This window comes from Triturus cristatus, chromosome 7 (assembly GCF_964204655.1).
Source record: "Triturus cristatus chromosome 7, aTriCri1.1, whole genome shotgun sequence".
In the NCBI taxonomy this organism is placed as follows: domain Eukaryota; kingdom Metazoa; phylum Chordata; class Amphibia; order Caudata; family Salamandridae; genus Triturus; species Triturus cristatus.
Window position 1 is genome coordinate 1,278,750,506 of NC_140590.1, and position 7,040 is coordinate 1,278,757,545.

Here is a 7,040-nt window from a genome sequence, read left to right on the forward strand (position 1 = left end):
GTTCTTCTTAAAGGAGAACATGGGTCTTTCAAATTGTAATTTGTTTGATGTAAGGATCTGCCACCTCTTATTAATGATCTTCTTGACGTCATTAGATGATGTATTGTATGTTGTAACACAGATGATGGTATCTTTAGATTCTTTTTTATTTTCTCTCTCCAATAGAGCAGGTCTAGGTGTATTGCGAGCCCTCTTCTTAGCTTTTTCGATGACGTGTTTAGGATAGGCTCGTTCTTCTAGTTTTTTTGTCAGTGTTTTCGCTTCGATTTTATAATCTTTTATATCTTCGCAGTTCCTATGTATACGTAGAAACTTCCCAACGGGAAGATTTTCCCGGAGAGAGCGTGGGTGTCCACTCTCAAAGTGCAATAGACTGTTTCTGTCGGTCAGTTTTGTGTAAAGAGAACTTGACAGGCCTTGATCTTTTGCTTTGATTTTTAAGTCAAGGACGGAGACCTCTTTTTGATTGTAGGTCATGGTGAATTTCAAATGTGGATTCAACTGGTTGAGCCACCCATGGAAATTAGACAGAGTTCCTGCATCTCCCTTCCAAATCAACAAGACATCTTCGATGTAACGCCACCACTTACAGATGTTATTAGAGTAAGGGTTGGGGGACCAGATTTGTTGTTCCTCTATCTGGTCCACATACAGACACGCTATGCTGGGAGCAAAGGTGCTGCCCATCGAAGTGCCATGGACTTGGAAATAGAGCTGGTCTTCGAAACGGAAAAAGTTTTCCATTAATGCTAGACGCATCACTGTGGTGATCCAATCAATTGGGGCATCCCAGGTCCACTGTTCTTGTTTTAGCCGGTTTTCAATTACCCGGATGCTCTCCTCTTGAGGGATGCTTGTGTATAATGCTTCTACATCCAAACATACCAGCAGGTTGTTTGTTGGGTCATACGTGATTTTCGATATCAGGTTTAATAGATGTTTTGTATCCTGTACATGTGACTTGATACACTTAACCAGTGGATGAAGAAACCAGTCCGTATATTGGGAGAGAGGTTCCAGTAGAGACCCCACACCGGATACAATGGGTCTACCAGGTGGCGGAATTCTTCCTTTATGTATTTTTGGTATTGTGTAAAACACTGGAACTGGAACCATATACTCACCTGGGCCCATAAACACACACAATTGAGTAACCCGCTGGAGCCAAAGTTTCTTGTCTGATCATAATATCAAGATTAGTTATTCACCATTCCTAACTAACCTCTCACTGATCCAAAAGTTCTATCCTCTGGTCGATGGACCATTAGTTGAACTAATTGATGGTGATAATGAACATACTTCTAAAACTTCTCTATACCTTGAAGTAAATAACCACAGACTCGGTTAAGTTTTAAGTCTTTATCTAAATTAATTGCATGTGAACCACTTCAAAAATACAGTACAGAAACCATCACTCATAGGAGAGAAAAATTCTATTAATCAATCATCAAACACATACTTCAAACCTTTGCAATTACCTATGCTCAGAAAGGAGAGGACAGAGAGAAAAGGAGATCTGCAAATGCACGAAGTTATATTTACCAAGAATGGTTTGAAGACCGTCCCCCTGGCTAAAGGGCTGGTAAGGGTCCCCCAGGATAGTTCAGGAGACAAAGACTTCAGGATAGGATTCAGGACAGAATAGATGACCTCTCTAACACCGACGCTTGCGTCGCACCCCTCTCTGACACTCTCTTCCTCCTCGAGATTCTTCCGCAATCTTCTGTCTAACCCTAATTAAAATAGGATAGAAGGTTCTGCATTTGATTCTTCATCAGCATCTCTCGCTACTCCGACAGCACCCACGGCTCACGGCATCTCAGCATCGACGTCTCTCAGACAGCATCCCGAGCTCTGCTAAATAACTAACTAAAGCTACCTCAGTTATACCTTTTGCTCTTCATGTACCACCCACTAAAGTTTCAATATCGCAAAAATACGACATCTAATTGGTCAGGCAAGGGGGGAAAGATCATCACACCATGCTTACATATCACTTTTTCAGTTAGCCCATTGTTAACAAACCCATCCTCTTAATTTTTATTCATGTTTTATTTTCCCACCCGCATTCACATTTCATCTGCAACAAATGTTTTAAATTGAACATGTAGACTCATTCATTTTGATTTTTCACTGACGGTTCTCAGGCACATTGCGACCTTGTCCTCTTCCCGACCCGCACGTCTATCTTCCAGGTTGACTTCTGGTTGTCATGCGCAATTAACACGTGACTTAGCTCACTTCGACCATACACGAGAGGCCCAAATACGCACTAGTGATAAAGTCAGAAAGACAGATGTTATTTTAAAAAATAAATGGTTTCACTGTATACCATCCATCTCTATTCTAACCCCCTTTACTTATTAATACTTTCCCAGCATTAGCATTAGATAAATAGCTCGATTTCGCTAAAGCTAAGCAGGTGCCATGCACACGAGTCTTCAAGTCTCCATTTTAGTGCCTTCTGCTCATGCGCAGGAATTTCCCTCCAAGCATTAGTACGTCATATTACGTAGATGCGGTTGACACATGTGCAGTAAAGATTTCCCTGTTTCATACAATACGTAATTAATAACATGTTAGTGAGTTAAACGAGAGGATTACTTCCGAGCAAGTCTCTTCTACGAGTCCTTGCTCCATCAACCCCACATAAAGTGGTGCTGCAGGAGCTAATCTTGCTAGTCAAGTGCTGTACTACGGCCTGGCTGAAAGCAGTGAAAACCTTGTGTAGCCAGCAAAAGCTAGAGGGTGTGTGGGAAGACCACAGTAAGATGAGGAATAACCAAGTGGATTAAGGGAATCCACTGGGAGTATACCCTCCAGAAGGTATGGCGCGAGGAGAGGACTGATGGTCTGAAGGATAAATTCTTAAGCCATAAATGCAGCCCACAATTTGAATTATTCCTCGACAGAATTCTCCCCTCAAACGCAAAAAACGTGCATATCCGGTACAGAGTTGGTACATTGCCACTTAGAATTTTACATCAAAGTGGGAAAGGGGCGGGCTGGAGGAAATTGCCTTTTCTGTCCCAACATTCTGCAAACTGGGGCAGACTTTCTACTCATTTGCCGCAAGTACAAAATTCTGAGATCTAGGTGGATCTTTCGTCTATGTAAATCTAGGCGTGAAGCACTGTACGGCAGCCTTGCAACTCCTAAAATCTAATACATCAGAACCAATTGTATTTGCTCTTTTAAGATTTCTAAAGTCGGCCTGGTCTGTCAGATCGGCCGTGGTGTAGGCTCAGGCCAAAGATGTTACAGATGATTGCACAATTCACTTTAGAGCTTCTGAATTTTTATCTGGGCAATTGAGCAATTGTAAATGATAACTGATTGGTGATAATTATATGACTGCTGTTTTAAGAACTGGCTTAATCTGTGATTTGTAACCCTTTGTATCATTCATTCTAGAACTGCCTGGTTTTACACCTAGAGTAGTATGCATATTAATTTCGATTGATACATTTTGGCAGCTAATTGTCAGGTTTTGTCCTTAGCTTTTATTAGCCAAAAACTGAATTTGCTGCCCTTCAAATGCCCTGGCTTCATACATGCTGACTACATCCTGTCTTTGCAAATTCTAAAGTTTATGGCCTAGTGATATTAATTTTTCTATTTATTATAAATATATTTATAACTTGTTTTAACTGATGTTTTTATGAGATTGTTTTTAGCTATGCTTGTATTGTACTTATTAAGATAGTTTGTGACCGAAATAAAGTAATTTGATGATGAGTTGTTCCAGAAACCCTAAAACGTTGGGACTTAACTAAGTCCGAAGGTGCATTCTTTGATCCAATGCACCTGGTTAGTGTATCCGACGTGCACTCCATCACGGTCAGCCTGAATTCCACCTTTGTCCTGGTCTACTGCGACCACAGACTATCATTGATGCGTATTTCTTTTTGGCGCAATTTCTGCTTAAAGCTTTAAAAATTAACATCTCCTGTCCCTCTTATTGGATGTTTGTAATGTTTGTGTTATTTATTAATTTTTACTTTTTTTCTCATTTGGTTTGGGATTTGTATTGTAGTGCATTTTGATTTTATTACTGTTTTAGTACTGCATAAATACTTAACACTTTGACCTAAATTAAGCCTGTCTGCTCTGTGTCATAGCTAACAGGGGATTTAGCTCAGGTGAATATAATGACTTTAAGGTTCACCCTGAAAAACGTTGTGATTATTTCTTGAGGTGGGCAGTCACCTACCCAAATAATAATCCAGTTTCTTACAGTTTGGGTTATGTTTTTTGTTTTGTGTTGTGGTTGTGTCTTTTTCTGTTGTTTGCATTTTTTGGGGTATTGTATTTGTACTTATATAGTGCTTACTACCTCTGACGAGGCATCAATGTGCTTTTCAGTGTGTAGCATGCTACTCCAGAACCCAAAAAGGATTAGTGGTGGCTAGTATAGGGAAATAGGAGTTAATTTAAATGGTGTGAATGCGAATCTGTAGTTGGATTGAGTAAGACAATGGGGAGATAGAAGAGGGAAGAGTCTAGAAAGTTTTATTTAGGAGATCATAGTAGTATGATGAGGTTTGAGATACATAAAGTAGAGATGGAAGAGGCAAGAGTCTCTAGAATGGGATTCGGAAGATCATAGTAGCAAAATGAGGTTTGGGATAAGTCAAAAGTGGGATTCATGAGAAAAGAATTTAGAGAGAGTTGTTTTGGGAAATCACAATAGTAAAATGAGGCTTGGGGTGAGCCAAGGAGGGATAGTGGAGGGAAAAGTCCAGAAAGGGTTATTTTGAAGATCATAGTAGTAGAATGAGGTTTGGGATGAGTTAGATAGTGGAGGTAGAGGAGATATTGAGAGAGGTATGGAATGAGACAGATTAGTGCATTTGAGAGAGCCAAATGTTTTTTATTATTATTATTATTTGTTCTACAGTAGGAGTAAAGCAACAAAAACACAGTTACATAACCACACAGAAATGGTATACATGAATAAGGAATACAACACATAGAGATTCAAAGTTGTATTGCAGAAACTCAGACCCCCAAGTGCTGCACTTGAAGCCAATTCATATGTGCATTTTTATAACTATTTTTTTAATTTAATTTTATTTCTATTGAATCTTTTCCTCAACAAGGAAGCACCTGCAGACAAAATAGCCATGACAATATTTACATACTGTGACAAACAAAACCCACAAGCATCCAATAAACCAACCAATATGAAAACTATTCAGTGACCCATAAACAAGTCAAGTATATATATATATATATAATATATATATATATATATTTTTTTTTTTCCCGACATTGACAAAGCCGCGAGGTGAAACGCGTCTGTTGGGGGGGTTTAGGGGTCCGGATAAAAAGCACTTTGCAAAAAGGATATTCCAGTGTGCTCTCTTCATTCAGCATATAATCCGTGCTGATAGTGCTGTTATATATATATATATATATATATATATATCACACATCCCAAACAGGAAAGTAAACGCCGTGTCTATCCGCAAAGTATTTTAATGTCAGCTGGTAATGCTAGATGTGTTTCGCCTGCCCTGCAGGCTTGTTCACTAGCAAATCAATAAAGTTTCACTGCATTTTTAACAGTGAATACCATTGTGTCACGTGTTGAACTACAAACAATAAAGTGAGATGAAAGACTAGTCGTTTTCTTACGTATACATGCACAGTGCGTCAAAGTTTGTAATATCATGGATTATCACCTACATTTTTGTTTACAAAACACTAAAACCATTTTTATGTATAAAGTATATAATAACGGTGCCAAGTGCTCAATTTAGATTTATCACAATTAATCTAGACTGAATGACACAAACTGCACGATATACGCGCAGGCGGAATCCTGCCCCAGTGGGCTAACTCACAGCATGACCAAATAATTCACATGTTCAATAATATGCCCATTCAAGTTTATACACTGGATAGGAATAAGTATCCAGTGCGACAGCTGTATCCCTGAATGTTAAAGTCATGTGGCATCGATAAGCAAAATTCAAAATTGGTGATATCCTCAATACTGCCCAAGTGGGCTGCCCCAATCTTTCTCAACTGGAGATACACTAGTAACCCTGCATGCTTGCATGCATATTCAAACTGACGAAGTATCTTTCTTTCATACTAAAATGTCTGCCTAAAAGTGCTTGTGCAATCCTAAAAAATGGTTAAAAACATACAACGAAGGGACAGGAGGAAACTGTAGATGTGTATGCAGATCTTCTTCCATATTTAGGCCTTCAGGGGTCTTGGTGTTGAGCTTAATAATGTATCTGGATTCAAGTCTTCATAATCTTTTTTCACAATCATCACCCCTTATACTTAAAGGAACAGCGTCAATTACAAAATAGGAAAGCCCTTTCACATCTTTAGTGTGATGCTGCTCAAAATGACGGGCCACGGGGTAGGATTTATACCCATTTTTAATGGCTCGTAGATGCTGTAGTACCCGTTTATGGACAGGAAGGATAGTGCTGCCCACGTACCTCAAACCACAAGGGCACTGAAGTACGTAGACAGCATAATCCGTTTTTCACGAAAATGGCCCCTTGATTTTTTCTTAACCATTTTTGCAAAACCCAGAGAGTAACTGGGAGTGTTCTTGCCAAAGGTACAAGTCTTGCACTTTGTGCATCTAATGAAGCCATCCTTTCTATTTAGCCACAAAGCAGTAGGTTTTTTCCCTGCCTTGCTCGGTAACATGTTGCTGACAAGGGTTTGTTTAAGGGAACAAGCCCTTCTAAAGGTAATTTGAGGCCTTCTCTGAACAGATTTACCCAAAATTGGGTCATTACGGATGATATGTCAGTGTTTGTATATAATGCTTTTTAACTCACTTTGTTGGCTATTATAGGTAGTAATTAGCCTACACTGGTTGCTTCCCTCCTTGGATAATTTCTCTTTCTTGCTCTTAGTATTAAAGAGTATTTCTTCTCTGGATTTGTGTCTTGCCTTCCAGATGGCTTCGTCAATACATGTTTGGGAGTACCCTCTTGCCAGGAATCGTGTTCTAAGGCATGTAAATTCTACCTCTAAGTCTTGGCTGTAACTACAATTACGCA